We start from the raw sequence: 22,449 nt of genomic DNA on the forward strand, positions 1-22,449 counted from the left end.
TTTGCCATGTAGCTGTGCAGTACAAGGAGTGACAGAGCGGTGACAAGGAGAAAGAATGGGATCAGGAAATTATCCAATAGCTTGTGTGAGCACCTTCACTCAATATGTCTAAGTATGTGCGCAAACTTCTAGGCCAAAGCTCCTGTGTAAACCTCTACATTAGTGCGCATGGAAAATGTTCACTGCGCTGTCCTCATAGGGCTATTGGAAGTGGGCTACTAAGGCTGAAGCCTCACATATTTTTTATTTTTTTTGCCAAAAGTGTTTTTACTTTGGCTTTCCAAGTTTTCATGACCAGTAATTATGTGTGTGTATAATGCATTCTATGGGATACACTATATGGGATGGTTCATCAGCTATAAATATATATATATATATTAATTTAGTCCTATTGACTCTTCCTCCATTTTTAATTGTGTAATCATTTTTGTAGGATACCAAAAGACAATATTTTGAAGGAACAAAAAAAACAAAAAATGGTTTATATAATAATGTCATTCATTCATTCATTCATTCATTCAGTGAGTCAGTTATTTAGGCCATAAACACTTTGTTCTGTAACAGGAAGGATGTGCACTACTGTTCAAAAGTTTAGGGCCAATGAGAATTTTTATTTAAAGAAAATAACATTTTTATTCTACTGGGATGCATTACATTTATTGAAAATGACAATAAACGCATTGCACATTGTTACAAAAAGAAGTTATTTTAATGTTCTGTTATTTAAATAATCCTGAAACGTTACTTTAGAGCCAAATAACATATGATAATGGCTGAAGTAATAACTGCTTTGAAATAAATTGAAATTATATTTCACAATATTACTGCTTTTACTGTATTTTTTATTCTTTTTTATATATAAATGCAGCCTCGGTGAACATAAGGGACGTGTTTCCAGAAAAACCTAAAAAATCGCATGCCTATATAATCTTGCTCTTCTTACTGTACTTCACAACTATATAAAATATAGAAAAAAGTGCTGTGTAAGAGGAGTCAGTGTATTTGTAAATGGCTAAGACCTGCAGTACAGCTGACGTTGTGGGTTTCAGGCCGAAACTGAGGTTAGTGGGACCTTTAATTTTAGCTCTTGTTATATTAAGGTTTACCTCATATGGGCTTAATGACATCTTTCAAATGTAGCCGACTGGCCCGGACGGGAACAGTGGTGTGTCTGTGCCGTCTGTGAGGTCAGACCTGTCATGTTAGACTAGTTGAGCTGAGTGGCAGGAGGAAGTAGATAGGATCCAGCTCTTGTTAGAAACGTCTTTCCGGTCTGTCCACGACGTCGGACCCACCAGCACAAAGCGCTCATAGTCAGGCCGGTGCCGTCACGCCATCAATCATCATTATAAATCCCGCATCGTCCCTGCTACATTAACTTGGCGACCTGCGCACCCCGTCTCAATTAAACATCTGATGAATATACGGCTCATCTACGCGGACTGTCAGCCACCCGTCAGTCAGCCTCCGACGAGAACACGCTTTTATTTTTGGACCGGATGCCAATAACGGCTCTGGGACTTAAACAAAAACATCTTCCTTCAAAGTTATTGTGAGCGGGAGGAGATTGTTTGCTCAACACTAAAGGGGGTTAAGGCAGGCTTTGGCAGGGAAAGAACGGGCCAACAGAGACCCAGAGCCCCAAATCAGGAAAGTTTTGAAGCATTGTTTTGAATCTTAACAAGAGGACTGAGACATGCAAAAATAATTTGCCGTCTTTTCTCTTTTTTCCCCGGCTTTGCATTCTATGTATCAACGCATGTAAATAGCATCTTAACACTTGATGCTATTTTGAAAAGCACTCGGCCCCTGAGGAGTTCTAGCGAGTGAAGCAATTTATCCACGAACAGGTGCATTTTTAATGCTTTTATACAATCAGATGAGCATTTTACATACAGAAGCTAGTGTTTCTGTGTCTTCTTTTTTGATTGCAGCACTCCTTTTATTCGTATTTTGAATTGATGTAGCCTTTCTAATTAAACTTGGAGAGAGATGTTAATTACCTAACAAGGTCACCTTTTTCTGCCACCATATTCAGCATTGCTCTTCTATACTCTTGCTCTCCCCTGTTCCACAGCCTAAAGGAGATTTGAAGAGCGGTGTTAATTGCCTATCCGTGATCCCATTTCAACTTTTGCATCTTACTCTTCAAGTGCCATATTTAGACTGTAAAGGAGGATTATTGGTATGTTGTGCCGTTCTGCGCCTCACACGATGTGTCCAGTCATCACGAACCACCGCTTTCTGTGGGAACTCCTCTATGACGAGAAGAGCGAGCGAGAGAAAGCGACGGCGCATATGGAGCACGATGGTTGTTATAAAAGATGTCAGCTGTAGCAGCGTGCAGCTGGTGGGCTTGTGAGGTGGGAGGACGTAACATGGGTGAGATATGGTCATTTGGAGAGAATGGGGTTTTATCATATGATATACCAGGATGCATGCGTCTGTAATTCATAATTTCATATGGCCCACATGCTTTCCTAATGCACAGAACTGCCTGCATATTTCTGATGGTTCTCGCAGGATGTTACATCACTCTTTAGAGGTCCCTAGGCTGCATTTCAAAAGACCAAACATAAATAAAATCCACAGAGTTTGTCAAAGATGGTTTATTTGGATCGAAAAGGCCCTGTAAAATCATAAACTGAAGAAATAGTGGAGATTACCGCAACGCTTTGTGTAAATGTGAGTAACTCGGGTGAAAGTTTAGTGCGAGGCAGCTACGTCTGTCTAATATACATTTTGTTATGTGTATATGTATCCTAGAAAATCACACTTAAATGCATGTGAGGCATCAGTCTTCATCTTCAGCTGATATTATAGCCTACAGAGGCTAAAGATGTTTTCTGTCTGCTGCTGTAAAACTCTACATTCTCAGCTGGTGGACTGCGACCCAAAAATGCCTTGGGCCTGTTTTGATCGAGTCATGGGTTGAAGAGAAAAATAGTTAAAGGCAAACAATTCCCAGAACTAGGAATGTCAAAATCAATGGTTGGTACTGCGATAAAAAAACAAATGTGTTAATGCCAGTATTTCTTTTGTAAATAATTAAACAATCATTTTTAGAAAATGTATTAATTAAATAATGACTGCAATTTAATATTTATTAAGGTTTATTAACTTCCAGCCAAACTTTCTGCTTGCAATATTGTAAATACTAATTAAATGTTTGGTCTAATAAAAGCAACTTCTGTTTTGTTTATGCAGTTACTATACAGAATTCATGTTAATAATTTTGCGTGTTTTTGAGCCTAGCAGTTCATGGCAATGTGAATTCATTTCATGTAGGATTTTGACAACTTTTTTGCTGTTTTGGATCATTACTTGTCTAATGTGAAGTTTGGGTCCTGAAGCAAAGCCAGTTTAGAACTACTGATTTATTACATTAAAATAAAAAAAAATAGAAGCAAAACAGATGAGTTTTAACTGCAGGTTTGCTTTTCACTTATATTATATTTCCTACGTTGCCTGTCAGGTGTTACGTTGCTGGCTGTTATGATGTGGTATAAAGGTATCTGTTAGGATGACGGTATGAAGAATGAAAACACATCAAAATATACTTGAACAGCTGTTTTATTAAGCTTTTTTTTACCTCTAAAATCTAAAACGTTGCTTAAAACTGCATATGTAACAGCATGAACACTAACTTGCTTTGCAACCTGCAGTGGAGCGGCCTGTTTTCAGTCAAGTGTGGAGAGCTGGAGAAACACTGAGAGATGGAGGAAGAAAGCTGGTAAAATGTAAATTAAGTGTGTAATGTGAGGCTGATGTGATGAGATTGTGTGTGGTGACCTCCTCCGGCAGGTCTCCATCCTTCGTCAGCCCGACTTCAGCCACCATCACCTTGGTTTTTTCCGTCCCACCGTTTATCTCTCTCTCTCTCTCACGCTCTCATGTGTTTCCCCTCGTGCGCAATCTCGCTCAGCTAGCAGCTAAATAAATGCAGAATAACAATTATTGAAAACACAATTAAAATCTGTTAATCAGATTATTTGTAGTGGATAAAACCTTTAGGATGGCTCTGACAGCTTGAGGAAAAAAGCTGTCCATTTTTCAGCAAAAATTGAAAAGATTATGATATGTCCATCCTCATGTTATAATCTCTTCATGGTCAGACCAAAAGATAAAAACCCCTAATAATTAACTTGACTTAGTTTTGGATAAAGGAAAAGGCCATGGGTGAGTAAGGGAAACACACTGTTACTCATATTTTGAAGGGTACGCTGGTCTGTTTTTAAGCATTCAAGACCTAAGAGGATACTTACGAATTAAAAAGGAAATAACCAAATTAAGGAATTTAAGGGCTTGGTGCACCTGCAGTTTGGACACAAATGCCTTCATTGAACTCCCGTGCATGTTGTCAATCAAGAGGCAAGAGGCAGAGAGGAAAAAAAAAATCTCAGCAGACCTCAGCTGGGTATTATTTGGGTTTAAATCCATGCTTTGTTTGGAGCAGCTGGTAATTGCGTATTGTGGGGCAATTAAGATATTTAGCATTAAGCGGAATAAGCCAGGTCAAGCACCCCACCCTCTCTACCCTCACCACCATCAAATCAAAGCAGTGGGCATCTCTCTCTCGCTCTTGCTTTTGTACGTATTGCAGTGTTTATTTCTGCTGAAAAGCCAGTTTAGTTCATTTGTGTGTAAGCTAGGCCGAGCGGCTCCATTTCTTTTCTTTTAGGCGGTTTTTAAAATATTATTATTATTATTAAGATCAGGCAGCGCACAACAACAGCCCAGGAATCTATTATTCATTAAGTGTAACCAATATAAAATTTAAAACAGTGTGTTTTTTTAGTTAAATTATGTGAGGTCAGCATAATATTCTGCCTATTACTTATATCTATATCATCTTTGCCTTAGTCAGCTCTATTTAAATATGCAATCATTTACAGCTTTTGACTCTATGTGTGTGCGCACCCAATTTCCAATATTCCTCTACGCACTTTTTATGCTGACATCAATGGCAAGCTATTAAAGACAGTATTTCATTATTGGTTCCTCGTCCCCAGTGGTTATTTACAATCCTATATATACTAAGCACTGATATTAAAGGAGACCATTTTAATGAGGTGCTATCTGCCTTAGCAATATGTCTTTCTCTGAATGAGATTGTGTTTAAAGATTTTTATCAAGAAATGGCTGTTCGCTGGGGTTATGTTTTGTCCATGAAATATGCATTTCATATCTCTTTCATTTCATTAACATAATTTAATTTGTGCTTTGCATTCTGTGCATAATACATATTTGATTTACAAAACAAATATTTCCATTAGAAAATGAATTTCATGCAGGCATAAGGCAGAACTGAATGATGTATTGTAAAGAAAGTAGAGAGAGCGAGAGAGAGGGAGAGAAAGAGAGTGAGAGAGAGAAAAAGAATTGTATTATCCTCAGAGCGCCTTGGCAAAAGAAAAAATACTCAATAGACTTCTAGTGCGTACGAGTGTGTGCGTGCGTGTGTGTGTGTGTTTATGGATGTCTGTACGTCTAGGGATATGTACTCATACGCCGTATACGCCTGTGTCTCCCGTATGTAAATGCACATTAGGACTGCTATACTTGCAGTGAGTATATTGCATTAAGTTTAAAGCAATATTACTCAGATTGATTTACATTGTTTGCTATGGCCGCCTCTCCCCTCTACGTTAGCTAAGTGTTCCGGTGGCAACGTGGCGCTTTGCTTTTTATTATCAGTAAAATATGGTGGATATTATAAAGATATATCTCTCGGCTCTGTAGCACAAAGGAAGAGCACACATCCATTTTCATTTGGTGCCAGTTTTAAGGGTTGCGCCGGAAAACATGCTACACGTAGTATTTCACAGCTTAGCGTATGATGTACATCCTCGGGGACTTTGTTTCTTCGCCGGCCCGTTTGAACGAGGAAGCTCGCCGCGTGTCAGTTTAAGAGGTATTAGCCGTTGCTTTAGTTTGCGAAATCGCTTCCTTTTAACTCCAGCCTGTGATAAATTATGAAGTCCACCCCTCTACATTTCCTTTCCTCCTCTTCCAAGGGAATGTTACTAGTTTTAATTAAAGCACTGCACCTTGCTAGTTTAAAGGATATCAGTGGCTGTGTGATAAGTTGCAGGAGCTCAGGGCTTTGGATAACAAGAAGCATTTTAAGTGGCCCTGACGAGTTCATATTAATTTGGCTTATCGCGCCTGTAAAAAAAATCCAGGTAGCATTGAGGCAGATCCCGGCTTTAATGAGCTCAAAAACGTAAAGTCGGTGTCAGAACACTCCACTTTTTTATTTCAAAGGGAGTAGGAAATAACTTGTCAAAGCTAAAAGCCAAACAGTAAGATCTATGTTTCAGAGGTAACTAGTATTAGCAGGGATTTCGGGCTCGTCTGACATGCCGTACGGAAGGGAGGGCTTAAAATAGAAGTCTCAGGTACGCCGGAGTGGGGCTTATACCTGCGCGCAGTCTCTGCTGCCTTCGCTGACGGTTAAAGAAGAGCGATGAGAGGATCTCTGAGCTTTTAAAAATCTCCTCTTTTTTCCAATTCCTCTCCCTAAAGTGTTGCAGGAGAGGTGATCGCCCGCCCGGCTACCGCCGAGTCCCTGCTTTGAGTCTGTGACGGGTGTTTTTAAACTTCGCTCGAGCGGGGAAAGAGAGACGGAGATCACACGATGGCTCTGAGGAGTTGACGAGAGCCTTAAGATGGTTTGGGAAAGTTAAGCCCCCTCTTGTCTCTATTCTCTTAGCAGTTCAAGGCCAAATCCAGCAGGAGTATGAATACATCAAGCGGATGTTTGAAAAAAAAAAAAAAAAAAAGAAGCATTCCAAGAAGATCGCTTAGGTTTTGCCTGTTGGAGGGCACCTTTTTTGGTGTCAAGGAGTAATCCACAACCGTGAACAATTTACCCTTTATCCTCGCACCTTAATCTGTTGTTGGTGACAGAAGGGACTGCGTTTCTATCTTAACAGATGGGGAGACAGGTAACTTGGCATGTTTGTTAACGTCGCCAATGGTAGGGAAGCAGACAAAGAGAGCGAGAGACAGGGAAAGATGAGAGGAGAGAGGAAAATCAATCTAATACTGCAGAACTATCAGATCACATGAGATGATGGATTCTTGGTCGCAGCATTCAGCCGCTGTCTGCCGAGCTGTGCAAATCAATTCAAACAGACACAAAGAGTAAACACACATTCTGCACCACAATAGGAAATTGAAGCAGAGCCTCCCTTTTTAAAATATGCCTCTACATATTTGTTTTGTGGATTACCATTCTGAAATGAAATTTGAACAGTTACTTAAAATAATATGCAAAAGATATTTCCTGTTTTGCCGCCTGCCCCCCCTCCCCAGTGTTTGTCGGAGATGTGGGATAGCTGCAACACTGGCGTCAGTGTAAACACCACATGCGTGTGTTGTCCTGGTGATTATTTTTCATAAACATTTTCCGAGGTTTATCCTTATTGCAGAAGGTTTAGATATCGTATTTTATTTGTTTTTGCACTGTTGAAAAAATATTTTTCGAAAGTCGAGCCTGTGTTTGTCTGCACGCCAGTGGACGCAGGTTGGAATGGACAGCGTTTTCCAGGGACAAGAGGCCACCGAAACTCTGCGGCGGAGTTTTTGCGTTAATAGGAGCCGTACGGATTTGAAACGGACCTAATTGAACTGTGCGCGCTTCTTGTTCACGTTACAGGCTGAACTACGGTTGTAAGGTCAAACTTTAGCAGACATTCATTAAAAGTCCTTTGACATTTAGTGAAAGATTTCTTCAGTTGGCCTACACGTCTGGTGCACAAAACATTAAGCGTGAACAAGGTTCTTGAAGTCATGAAGTACAACATGACTTAGTCAGGCAAAGCATTATATAAATCAATGTGACAGCTCTTAAGTACAGAACCGAGAACACAGAAGAATGGACATGCAAGAAACCGTTAACAGCAACAATTAATAATTATAATAAGTATATTTTATTACTGATGTGGAAGGAACGCTAAACTAAAACAGTATGTGCTGTATGTGCACCGTTGCTGACTATACTGCATGAAAAAGATAGTGGGCAGTGTAGTCCGATTGAGCTGGTTATCTTTACTGGATCAAAAGCATACTGCATTACCACTGTAGTCTGATTCCCTACCAAATGACTCTTAGGAGTTAGTTTGGTAACTTTAGAATAGGGAACACATGTTCCCTTTAAACAAAAAGTTTAAACTCCTAATTTGCTTATTAATAGTTAATAAGGCAGTTGTTAAGTTTAGGTATGGGGTTGGATTAAGGAAATATGGTCATGCTGGGTAAGGTTTTATAAATACAAATAAACAGCCGATATGCTAGTAAAATGCATGCTAATAAGCAACTAGGTAACAGTGAAAATTGGTCCTCAAAATAAAGTGTTACTGTTAGTTATTTTTGTAAATCAAACAACTAATTAATCAAAATACTAGCTGTGTCTCATTTCAAAGCATGCACCCTCTGGAGGTTGCATTTGTCAGCCACATATGTCATTGAGGATGTCTCATTTCAGAAAACTAACCATTATAAAGCTGACTGTTATTGCTTGTGAGAAATTGTCATATCTTTGTTTTTTTGGAGACGTCTTCAATGGCATATGCGACCCTACTGGGGGTGCAGCCTTCAGAATGAGACACACACACACACACACACACACACTGTTGTGCCTCTCAAATGCAGTTGAAAATATCATAATTAAGAGTTTCAAGCACATGAATGAACGAGTGAAGTCCTGGTTATTAGTGTGAAACTGTGAATTCTAGATGACGTGTAAGTTTTAATGTCATAAACCGTTATCTGTTATATAGATATTGATATAGATATGTTGTCAAATGATTAATCGTGATTAATCACATCTAAAATGTTTTTTTTTTTTACCTAGTAAAATTTATTATGTATGGATAAATACAATCCCTCTATTGCAATATAAACCTATATGTTTTATATTAAATATAATTATATTATAATATATGAATATTAATATATACACAAATAAATAAATATATATATATATATAAATATAATAAAAAAGAAAGTACACACATCATGCAGACAAAAAAACATTCGTTTGGAAGTAATTAATTACAATGAATCGTTTGACAGCCCTAATAGATATATGTATATTGTGATATAAACTAGTGTTTTATTTCATTTGGAATTCAGATGCAGTTATTCAGGTGCATTGTTCACAATATAATTCTTTTTGTTTATGTGTCAGACTTGAACGGTGATCTTAAATTCCTTACGATTCCGATTCTTTAGCTTTGTCTCCGATGGCGCTGTTAGCATCAGAAATCTGTGTCTCTAATAAAGCCTGTTTAGCATGGCGCATTCTGTTTCACTGGGCCACTCCACAACGTCCCCGGTCTGCTCGCATAATTGGAGAGATCCTTACGAGAGAGTGTGAAGGGCGGGGAACAAAAGCGGACCGATGACTGGGACAGTTGTTGGGGCCAGTGTTGACAGCTAGCAGAGCCGCGTGCTGTGGGAGAGAAACTGTGGCCCTGTCCGCATGCAGAGTGTACTGCATGCAGGTGTCAGGACTTAGAGTCTAATGAGCCTTAATTAGCCCATTTGAGTAATCAGTGGCTTGATTGGTCCTGTGTGCTTAAGTAAACCAGCACATGCGAAGAGTGCTGGCGGGATTCGGGGCGTTTCAAGAGCACTGATTCACTCAGGGTAGTTCGTCTAGGTATTACATTTGTATCTCTTTATAAACATGCGTATTTCTTCGAAGCATTGTTGGGAAATATGTTAATGTATATGTTAAATGTATTAAAATGTAGACAGCTTCATGTTGATGAGCTTGTCTTGATGGAGCCCCGTGTCTCTTCTCTGCCCCCAGCACTCACCTCTTCATTCAGCCACCACTTGACAGCGCAGGCTCTTCAGAGGCCTGCCTGATGCCCATCAGCATGAGGGACTCGAGTCTTCAGCCTCCATCATCACAGCACAAAGACATCTGGACGATTGTCAAGGACGTCACAATCTCTGTGATAGCTGACATGTCCCATGGGGCATTGCTGAAAAAGGAAAGCAAAGTTACTGTTGCGTGAGCAAATACAGCATGGATGGTGAGTGGAACATGTATGTAAAAGTAATACCATGATATCTTTGAGATTAATAGTCCTTTGAAAAAAAACAACAAAAACTTAAATCTAATAGTCATGTCGCTTTTTCTTCTTTTAGGTTCCATTAATGCAGTTATCTTGCAGTGCTGACTGGTGGGTAGTTGCTTTTAGAGATGCCATGTTTTTACACTTCCAATATCAATCTTCACTGTTACATCCACACTTTAGGGTATAACAGCTGTTACTCTATCTATCTTATCTATCTTATCTTATCTATCTATCTATCATTAATTTGTTGTGCATTACTAGTAGTAGTATTTACCTATATCACCCCGCCTAATATGCACCCTTTCGCGGTAGATGAGGTACGAAAGAGTAGGTGTCTTATTTTTTATGAATCAGCAGCATACAACACAGTGTAATCTGATTATACAAACAAATCTTTCAGTTCTTTTTAGTGAATCAAAAACATCCAGAGCTGCCACTGTAGTGCGGTTCCTAACCAAATGATTCTTATGAACTTTTTCGTGAATCAAACACAACTGACTAATCATTTAATGCCTGATTGTGCAAAAGACAATGCGTAGGCAAAAACTGCCACATTTTGTTCCTTCTTACTGTATGTAGAATATTTTTATTATTTTATTGTATATAGACTGAATATTAAATTCCTAAACTTTGACGGTATTGCCTTAGCGATCAGCAGATATACCTCTAAAAGGTTTTTTTTTTTCCTCACAGGGTGCTGTATACGAGCTAGCCCAGCATCTATAAATATGCTCTTCTACAAGGCAGGGACCCTGGATGACACTTGCACAGGTGCAAACACCAATCACAGAGATTCAGTGTTTGTCTGATGAACCATTGTTTCAACAATCTACTGCCCTCAAACTCAGCTTTTCAGCCTCTCTCCCCTGTGTGACGGTTTTCAGGAAAAACAAGATATTTTGCTCTTTAATGGGTAGCTAAAAGCTGTAGATTTACACTTGCACCTTTTATTTAGACGGTCATATCTTCTCCCCATAGCCCAAAGCATAAACTAATCCTGTATTGCGTTTCAATATAATGATATATAGAAATGGTGATTACCCTCTAATTCAATTGCTTGGTAATCAAATTGTAGTAATGGTGCTTATTTGGTACCCCAATTTATAGTTTTCCCAGAAATCATTAAGCAATTTACCCTTCAAATCTACTTTGAATATGCGTGAGCACAGACGCACACACGCAGACTAGTATTATGGTGTATTATATGAAGCCCCAGCTGTTTGAGATGATGATGGTAGCAGAAGGACTCTTGTGAGAGTCATGGGTAAACAGAAAGAGTCCTGGCTGTCTTCTTCTGGACACAGACTCCTTCCTGTTTGCCAGGATTGGGATAAAGATGCTGGAATCAAAAGACGGCACTGAAACATATCCAAAGTTTGAGCCACATGTGTTTACCCTTAACCTCAACAAAGCCTGCTTCCGAATGTCTGGAATATCAGCCTATCGGTACATTTTGGAACATTGCGAGGAAGGGCTAAAGTCTACAGAGCCTTTGCAATCACGCTTGTTTTGTTTGTGCCATTTACTTGCTGCGTGACTGCAGCATGTCAACGGCCTAATGTAATCACTTACTTTCTGTTTGCTTTCATAAAGGGTTTTACATGCATTAAATGCTGTAAGGAATCAGTTCGCTGGATAGAGTTGCTTAAGACCCTCCCATCTGCGTTTCTTTTCGAACTTTTTTAATATTGCATCACTTTCAGGCAATTATTTGGGATGCATTTACCGCGTACAGCTGGGGAGGGTTACCTTCTAATCAGCGTTACCTGAATAAATATCATCGTACAAGAGGATGCTGGGTGCTGTTGCCACTCTCATGCTGTGAAGAGCCCTCATAATACTACTGGCATTGTGGTTAGGCGTAACGTGCCATTCGGCACAATATCAGCACTGTGATTTCTCCTCGCTATAAGCTCTCTGTCTCAACTCGCCCAGAAGCCTACACACGGACAGTTCCCATGCTCTCTTAAAAGCTGCACATACAGGCTGAGAGTCCTCTACCGCCCAGGGCTGCGCAGCATCCACTTAGGCACTGACAGTGGCCGATAACCCAATCTCCAGGGGGCTTGTGGCGGAGACTGATCTATCAGGCCCACAGTGATGTGTCTGTGTCCATGGTGGGCATTTCGTTTCCTTTTCTCTCATTCTGTAACTGCCAGAACAGCTGTATGTCTGTAGGAAAGCTTTGCCTTTGATATGTTTGAAGTGAAGGCGAAACCACTCATTTCTCACTAGGAGGATGAAGAGTGAGCTGAAAGGTCTGTGTCTGCACTTCATAACGACAGAACAGTAGGAAAGAGCTTGGAGTGAGTGAATGCGTTCATGTGTGATGAAATTAGTTTACTGTTAGGGATGAGTGGACTGCTAGTTTTACTAATGTAATGCGAGGGGAAACTCATCAGGAGTCATACTAATTACGAGCTTTAGCACTGGAATGCGTAGATTTATATATAAAATGCATCAATATGTGATATATTAAATTAAGAATTTATTTAGTGTTGCAGGGACGATGAGATTTTGTATGTCAGCCCAGAAGTTAACATCGCCTTGGTTCTCTTGATCAAAAGTTTTGTTAACACTTCATGGTATGCATATAATATTAGAATACTAGAATATTAGTATTGTATTTATTAGTAGTAATTATGCATATGTTAATGCCATATTATACATGACCTTATTCTACATCCCTAATCTTACCCAATACCTAAACTTAACAACTACATTACTAACTATTAATAAGTAGCGATTTATTAATTTATTGATAAATAAATTATTCCCTTATGTGTTACCAAAGTTTTCCATTGGCTTTTGGATTATAGCGCAATATAGCTCCGTAACCAAGAGACATTATTTGATAAATTTCTATTAAATTTTGAAGTGCAATAAATGCAATCACTGCGAGCCAAGAAAGTTAGGGTAAACTAACTACACCAGAGTTGCATGCCTTCAAATTACAACCACTAAGAATTCAACATCTCTATCAACCTTTGTGTAAATTCTGTAAGTAAATAAATGAGAAATAATAATAACTTTGGAAGTAAATTATTAGTGGGCTACTACCGATGTGTTGATGTTACATTTAAAAAACCTGTTGACCTAAGGAAGATAAAACTGGAAGCAGAAGACACTTTACGCAACGGTTTTAAATACCAGACATCATTCATTTACAAACTCGTTCATGTTCATGTACTACACAACTTTATGACTTTTTATCCATTGACCTTAATATGTTTTTTTAACGCAGTATTAACATTGTTTAAACCATCAGTAATACAATAAAAACAAAGAAAAAATTAAAAAAGTAAATAGAAATGTAAGAAGTAAATAAACAACTTTGCCTCCTACTATACATTTTAAGTACTGTACATCATACATCATTCTAGACAAAAATGTTACAGTTTTCCCAAAAGTTTAATGATACGCTAGCATGCCCGAGAACCCCTTGAGTGACCCAATGGTCATCTTGTGCTGTATGCTGACTGGGGCTCTGACCCCACTGAGGTAGTGCATAAAATGAATAATATTTGGGGCTCATAACTTCACCACTGATTCCCTCCTGTTCAGTTCCATACTGTGAAAATCAAAATGCAAATACACCCTCTAAAGTTAATAAAAGACTAACCACGTTAACCACTAACCATGTTGTTTTATCTCTTGCTCCCCGTTTCACACACTAACACACAAAGGCATACATGAAATAGCTGAGTGAAACAAAAGCGGGAACCTTCACACCACTTGGCCGGCACATGTGGACAAGCCAGTGCCGACTGGCTGCTTCACTGTCACCGGCTGATAGCCAGGCTTTAATGGAAAAGATACAGCCCAGCCAAAGACTGGGAATCATTTCTACGATAAAGTTATATGTTCAGCCTTGAACAACTGAGAGATAATGTTTGGCTTCATTATAATTCCCAGTGTGTTTAAACAGACAGCCCAGAATGCAAACAAAAGCAGATGAAATTTGAAAAGTATTATCAATATTGCAGATAGCGGATGCCCTTTCCAATCAGAAAAAGCGTATCTCGCATAGCAAATTTATGGTTGACTAGTTCATTCGTTTCTATTAGCCTGTTGTATGTTTCTCTCTTCCTCATATATATTTATGTGGAATTTATGAGAGGGCCAAACAAACTGTCATTAGATATTCCTTTAATTCACTAAGCTGGCCTGCTAAAGGTAGCTGGGTGCATTTAAAAGGCATTAGTTTGCTCTGACTGATATTTTTCTGAACTCTCTCCAAAGGGCCATTCGTCACGTGCCCCAGCCATAGTCCAAGCACGCTTGTTGCATCGCTCTTGTGTGTGTGTGTGACAGATAGAGACCCGTGTGTGTTTCTGTGAGCAATTCTCAGTGCGTGCACCACTGCGGCTCCTTCACACACCACTCGACGTATTCTGCGAGTCTCTTAATAGCAAGCTGCTGGAGCAAAATAATTGTCATTTTCCAGCCACTGGGCCTAAAGTCATATAACATAATGAAATGTCTAAAAAAGCGAGGGGGTGGGGGTGGTTTGTGTATATATATTTCTACGCGGTACTCAGGGTCCGCTTCAGTGCACGGGAGGTCTGCTGAATCAAATGCTGTGCCACTTGAATAATTTACTGTGTACCTTGGAAAGTGTGTGTGCACGTATGTGTGTGTGAGAGTGAGCAAGGTGAAATGTCTAAATATTGTATATGCCCACTCCAAAGTGTGTTTGTGCACACTGTGATATATGTCCTGGGGATCTTGATACAGCATTCAATACAGTCCTGCTGGACAGATTAGGCTGCTAACAGAGGAAGCCAAGGTACGGCAAGAACCGGTGATATGTGCCTCAGCACTAAGTGTTCTGGGACAGGCTGATGGGTTGATTTAAGCTGGGGTGGGAGCAAGTGGAGATAAATGTTAGTGATGCTTCTCTCTCTCTCCCCCCGTTTTTTTCTACTTCAGCAGATCCATCAACTGCTATTGAGGGTAATGAGTAAGGCGTGGAGGTGAACACATTACAGAGGGCTGACCTTGCCCAGAAAAAGAAAGAGCATGTTAGATGCCCCATGAAGCCTGTCCCCCTCACCTGTAACGTCATCACAGGCTTAGTGTTAACTTTTGAGCTTCTTTTTTTCAATGACATTGCTAGGTTGGCTCCTTAAAAAAAAAGTGTAAACAGTGTAGTGCTTTCAGAGCATGAGTAGCCTGACACATCAATATTGGCTGATACAACATTTGGCAGGCCGTTTTTGGGAAACCTTTTGAAAGCAATTAGTATTTTTGCAAAACAATTTTGCTACTGCTAGCGCCTCAGAATCACTCATAGATGCTGAAATCTTTATATTATGTTGCAATTACGTAATAGCATGAGGATATTGGCAAATTTGTCTAAATTATATATTAAAATGATAGGCAGAACTTTTTATATTTCTTATATGTTACAGTAATGGTAATTGTGGGGTGAAATAAATGCACACTGCAAAACATCTTAAGAGTCTTAAAAGAGTAATGTACTTTATATTTATATATGCGTGTATAAATTTTGATTCTAGGTAAAACGTGAGACTTTCCTTACTATATGTGACCCTGGACCACAAAACCAGTTTTAAGTAGCACAGGTGTATTTGAAGCAATAGCCAAAAATACATTGTATGGGTCAAAATTATACATTTTTATTTTATACCAAAAATCATTAGGATATTAAGTAAAGATCATGTTCCTTGAAGATATTTATTAAATTTAAAAATAAAGCCTAATTTTTGATTAGTTAGATTTAAAAAAATATACTTTATACCTGTTCTTTTTATTCTCGGATTACAGATTTTCATATAGTTGTATCTTGGCCAAATGTTATCCTTTCTTAAGAAACCATACATGAATGGAGAGATTATTTATTCAAGAAAATTGACCCTTATAACTGGTTTTGTGGTCCAAGGTCAGGGTAGGGTGTGCAAGGCATGGTTCAACCAAAAAGCTTAAAACAAATACAATATTATACATTAAAACATATATTAAATGAAAATGTAAAAAAAATAATAATAATAATGGTAATGATAGTGTTGATACAATAGGATACACTCTTGCTTTGTATACCCACATGAACACAGCAATGGAAAAAGACAAACCAACAAACAATGAGTTGAGTAAAACCTAAAGTAATTATATATAGATGTGTATTATATGTTTTTATACAATACATCAATATGTGATATATTAAATTAAGAATTTATTTAATGTTGCAGGGATGATGAGACCCCCCCCACACACAGAAAAAAAGAATCCCAATATATAATTGGGTTTCAAAGTTTTGAACGGATCCTTTTTTTACATTTTTTTCTTCTGATTTTATATGTGATATCAGGTCACAGATCCACATTGAAGCCTTAGGCACATTCTTTAGCTTCCATTTCAACAATATTCTTTCCCTTGCTAATAAAGAGGCAAAAGCAATAACATTTTTCACATTGTTAGTCAAAGATACTACATGTTCTGGTACTCCAAAAATAGCAATTTCAACACAGGGCTTTATACACACGTTAAAAGCATCATTTATTCTTTTGAATATAAACACCCAGTAGTTTCCGGCAGGACCAAAACACAGGAATAAAGTCAGCCTCATCAACATTAGGACAGATTTTAGGAAGTCTTGTGTAATGGCATGGTGACGAATCTTAAATTGAACGAGACCGAGGCGTGCGAAGGAGGCTGATCCATTTACTCACTGTATGTATGTTTCGTATATTCATATAGTACATAGCTTCATGACAAATGCAGTTCACTGGTTGCTGACTTTGACGTCTGTGTAGTTGTGTGGGTTTGGACTGAGAGGTTGTGGCTCTAATGGAGACACAGGTTTATTGACAATGAAACGGTTTGGCTGTATCTGCAGTGGGCTGCCTGCTGCCTGTGATATACTGGAGCCAGAGTCTAGTCAAGGCTGACATACACCATCCAGTGCTGACAGCAGCAGCAGCCACACACACACACACACACACACACACACACACACACACACACACACACACACACAGACACACACACACAGACACAGCTGCTCTGAAGCAGCACACAATTCTAAAACACTGGCGTACATATACACTCATATATAGACATGTACAAAGATTTCAGTTCAAGCTGGACAAAGTTCCATGTGTTAACTATATATTTGAAATATACCTTTCTTGCGTGTCAGAACACATCTGTCAGACTCAGGGATCCAGAATATATTTCTTTATAAACATTTATGCAGAATACATCACTATTCAGTTATTGGCTGATATTTACCTACATGTTTTTTTATAGTATATGTCAATATTGTATAGATATTAGTCGGCATAGGTAAGTTGATACTTTGCTACTTTTAGCATTGAACTTTAGCATCACTTAAAGTTCATCTTTTAGAGGACTAATTTAGCACTTTTAAAAGTGTTTTATATACAAATATGTTTTCAAACTGTATATTCTATGTAAAGTGTATGCTGTGATTCCTAAATCGCCTTGTATTTCTGTTTAGTGTTTTATTTGTAATTCATATTGGCTAACTACTATAGGATGTGATCATCAGCCATTTATTGGTTCTTAGCCGTGACTCGGGAATAATTGTTGGTCAGAATTTTTATATAGCTGCTTCACATATCATTTATTTAATATTTGCTTATGCCAGGTTTCAAGCAATGTTTGCTTCATTTGAGTTGTTTTTTTGAGTGGCGGGGCATAGAGAACAAGTTTTAGCGTGGCACTGCCTTTTAGTAATTATTTATTTATTACACATTATTAAGTAATGCTGCTGCTGTTGTTGTTATTACCAAACACAATAATATGCAAAGCAAAGTCAGGATTAATGACAGAGTAATGGTTAGCAGATGTTTATTGCAGGCAGTATGTGAAGGATGCTCGTATCTTTTACAAGTGTTGTGCCAGCTTTATTTTCTTTAGATATAACAAACGTAAAGGCTAGCTGTGTTTTGTGCCGGCTGCCCTTGTAATCTTTATTAAAGGTCATCTTTTACACGCGTGCCTCTCGCTGGGTGTTCTTCATATATATAGTCTGTCTCCATGTCAGATTAAAAAGGAAGTAAGGGCTTGCAAGAAGAATAAAGAACTCTTTCCAAGAAGTATTAGTTCCTTTTTAATTTTAGCGGGATGAGGAACCCAGAATTTAAATGAAAGAATCGGTTTTCATCCAGCTAATAGTAATCCATAATCCAGCCAACGTGTCTTAACCACAATGTGGTTGGTCTGATTAACTTTAATGCTTTTCCTCTCAATTTATTGAAATGTTGGAATGAGCACATTTGGTTTGGAAGTCTCTCTCTCTCTGTGTCGCTCTATCTCTCTCTGTGAGTGAGAGAAAGATAGACTGTGAAAGTGAACGGGAGGAGGGAGGAGGGGGTGGAGAGGGAGAAAATATAACTTTAAGAGCAGGATGGCGGAGTCATTAAATATGTTTCATTCCCTCAGACAACGGGGGGTATGTGAGCCCATCGAAGATGCATTTTAAGGATAGTGTTGGCTCTTTAATATTTCAACCAAAAAAAAAAAAAAAAAGTCATCGAGAAAGGGCAAAAATGCTGGTTGAAAAAAAAAATAATTAAACAGGCGAGTTTCATTTTCTGCCACACTTCAAATGAATTTCTGTAATGATCTCAAAACCTGTGAAAGGCAAATCCAATCAAACAATATCTAGTGGGTTTCATTTTCCTCTGCACAGCGATGACCCCCTTTGTCAAAGGGTGAGCCGAGGAGACTGTAGGTCGCCATAGCCATCCAAATGAAGGAGACAATTTAGCGTAGTTAAAGCTATTATCCCACTAGTGTGTGTGTGTGTGTGTGTGCGCGCTTCGACGTCTGTGTCGACACTATAGCTTTAACATTTTGGAGCTTTGATATGAGTCACTGTAAATGATGCCACAGAAGGTCAATTGCCGAGTTCAAAATGGCTGATGGAGGGAGGGAAAAATATTGTGTTGTTTTTCTGCTTTCAATCCTCCCCGGTCTCCCCAGACACAAATATGCATTTATTAAAAAAAAAGAAAAAAAAGACAGAGACAGAGAAAAAAAAACGAACATTTATTCACTCGGCCTGTGTCATTAATACAATACGCCATAAATAAGGCTCAGGTCTCTGTGTTTGAAGAGTGTGACATGAGCCCATTGTTTTTACTCTTTTTACCTTTAACCATTTGGCGGGTAATCACGCATAAGGAGGAAGAATAAGCCACGAGTGAATGAGCAGCAATGGTCCACTGACCTTTTACTGCTCATTATTGGACAACCGGAAAAAAACAAAGAACAAAATCTCCTAAATCTTCAGGGAATCTTGAATCACTGCTCAATGGCCGTGATTTTTTTTTTTTTTTTTTGATTATTATTATTTCTGCAGGCTTTGTGCTACTCAAGATATTGTTGCTTTCAGTGTGCTGAGGAGTGGGAGTCTCGGGACGGATGTTGGAGGTCTGACTCTGAGGTTGCGGTAATCTTTGTCACCGGGGGGCAGTCTGCTGCATTTGGCCTTTAGGCCTGCAGGTGTGCAGTCCTCCATGCTCTTACAGGAAGCACCGGGAGACTCGTTGCACAACTACGCACGCCCCCGTATGTATGTATGTAAACGCTTACAGAGAGAGATAGAGAGATGGTCTGTGGTTCTGGAAACTTTCGAGATCACATTACTAGAAGTACTAAAACTTCATAATATGACAGCACACACACACACACTGGAAAATATGCCAAACAAGCATTACACTAATCACTACTTTGAAATAGGGAGGCTATTTATATATTATGCATTGTGCACTATGTGCAGTCCTGGGAGAGAAGAGAAAAGAAAAATTGATATCAGATGAAAATGAACACTCTGTAAAGCACATTAACTATCTCAGGTTTGGGAGCACATGCTGACTGCCAAATGGGACACCCCTGTGGAAAGCAAAATGGTCTCTCCCACAATTAATGTGGCGCACCTGTGATGGTTGATAAAGACTGCCGCACTGTGCACAGGTGTGGAACATTAATTCTGGGGGTGTTCCTTGAAAAGACGAGCCCCCCTCCACCTCTACCACCAGCACCTCTCCGCCCTCCACCCTCTCCTCCCCCACCTTTGGAGAGCGAAAAACCGAGAAAACAACGCTGCCGTTCATTCGGAGTGATCTGTGTGCAAAAGTATGCAAATGAATATGCGGCATGCTAATCAATCCTGTCCTTCACACAGACTGAAGGGGAAGAAGGAATATGGAGAACGAGGGAGTGAATCGGGCCTGAGAGGGAATATGGGATGGGGGGAAATGAGCTGGGATTCGCTTTGTTCAGCGCGTTTGTGTTGTCATATATGTATATATTGACCCATGCGCACTTGGAAACTTTGTAGATGTTTACTGATAAGATAGATCCGATGGTGGAAATTTCCAATGTGATGCCCTCCGAGATGCATTTCAGATGAAGAGGGACAATCACGAGGTGATTAGAGGCGTATGTGGCAGTGTGCAAATGCAGGCTGTTCAGGCCACATACACTACAGTTTGGTGTCTGTAAAATATGTAATGTTTAAAAAAAAAGACATCTCTTATAATCAAGGTTGCATTTATTTAATTAAAAACAATACAGTGAAAACTGTATATTGGGACATGTTTGATATTCTAGCATTATATATATATATATATATATATATATATATATATATATATATATATATATATATATATATATATATATATATTATACATACACTGACCCCAAATGTACAAAAACTTTATTTTATTTAAAAGGAATTATATCAGAATATCATACTATTCAAAAATAATTTAACTTTTACTATACTGTACTTTTACATTGGTTTACATGGTTACTGTGGCAAGCTTTACACAACATCCTATAGGAGTGATCTAGAGATGTTGTAGTAAAATGTTTGTAGCAAAAAAAATTGCTCGAAAAGTGGAAAACATTAATTAATTGCAATTCTTATATGGGATGAAATTAATTATGACACTGTATCTGCTTTTTTCTTAAAGAAATTGGTAATTCATGCAGTAACATTTGGGATAATCTGGAGACTGCACATCAGGACGGAAACAAATGCTTTTCATTGCTAACTTGAAAAGCCTAATTTTAACTGATAGCGAACAGAAATGCAGACAGTATACACTGTAAGTAAAAAGATTTTCAAAAGGTACACCTTTGTACCTCATTCAACCCCTAAAGGGTGCGCATTAATCCATAGTACCTTATGGATAGTACCTTATTTGCTCTGCCCCAGTGACAGAGTGCATGTTTTGTATTTTAGCATTGCATCAATAAAAGGTTACACATTATTTCAAGTCCACTTTGTCAAGTAACTCCCAATAGAGTATTAGTAAACTGTTCTAAGAGTAAGTTGACATACAACTGCAAAGTTACTTATAGTCAGTAGAATGTGTGTTGAGGACCCAATGAAGTCACATTATTTAATGTTAAAATATTTATTTGGAAACGAAGACTGGCGTGCAGTTTAATCCACAGCAGGCACTTCTCAAGTATTTATTTTTTATTTATTTATTTTTTTTGTTAAATACCGCTTGAGTAACTAAGTGACCCGTAAACAACATTTTAACATAATTTTGGATAATTTCCCAGACATGTGCATTTAAAACTGTCCAATCATCCTCCATAGACTTCTATTAAAAAAAGACCAAAAGCTTGCCTGAAAAAATAGCATATGGCAGCAGTTGCTAAGGTAGCATTGATGTCAGTAACATTTTTAAGGCAGGCTACATTTTTAAGGCAGTCGACTGCCAGATTGGGCAAAGACGATGTTCCACTGGCATTAGTTACTTTGCATAGACTGTAGCATAAGAATAGAATAACTTGGATTTATATCTATTTTGCAGAGACTTGTTTATGTGGCCAAGTGTAAATTGGAATCTGGATACCTAATCAGAAAGCAATTAATCGATCCAAATACGTGAAATAATACACAGTAAATGTCACCAGCAAAGGATTAATGTGAATGGGCTTCTGGTTGTTGTTTTCGATGGTGAGATGCAAAGAACAAGTGCGAGAAATTGAGAAAAAAGGGGTGTGTGACTTTGTTTTTGGGCCAGTAGATGTCCCCTAACAGCAGTTCACTGGCATCTAAACTCTTTCATATGTGAGAGCTGCACAGAAGCAGTGTTAGCCCTCTCAGGATCATCACACACACATCAGTGAGTGTGTATGAGGAAAAAAAAAACAGATATACATGTGTGTTTTTGTTGTACGGTGCACTCGGACGCCTGTGGTTATTAGTAAATGCATCGTGTTGGGGGGTTAAACCATACATCAGCAATGTGTGAATTTTATCAAATAATCAGAGTATTGAACCACTGCCTGCCCACTACAGTATTGACTGAAGAGTGTGAAAGGGGTAATAAAT

General features: G+C 38.6%; 1 long non-coding RNA gene across 1 annotated transcript; it reads left to right on the top strand.

The window, feature by feature from the left end:
* The first annotated feature begins 9,866 nt into the window (after nucleotides 1–9,866).
* LOC122348250 lies at nucleotides 9,867–10,990 on the top strand. The gene is made up of 3 exons (XR_006251289.1): nucleotides 9,867–10,052; nucleotides 10,168–10,202; nucleotides 10,791–10,990. It is a non-coding gene; the product is annotated as an uncharacterized LOC122348250 (long non-coding RNA).
* Nucleotides 10,991–22,449: the final 11,459 nt, after the last annotated feature.

Source organism: Puntigrus tetrazona, chromosome 7 (assembly GCF_018831695.1).
Source record: "Puntigrus tetrazona isolate hp1 chromosome 7, ASM1883169v1, whole genome shotgun sequence".
Taxonomy (NCBI): Eukaryota; Metazoa; Chordata; class Actinopteri; order Cypriniformes; family Cyprinidae; genus Puntigrus; species Puntigrus tetrazona.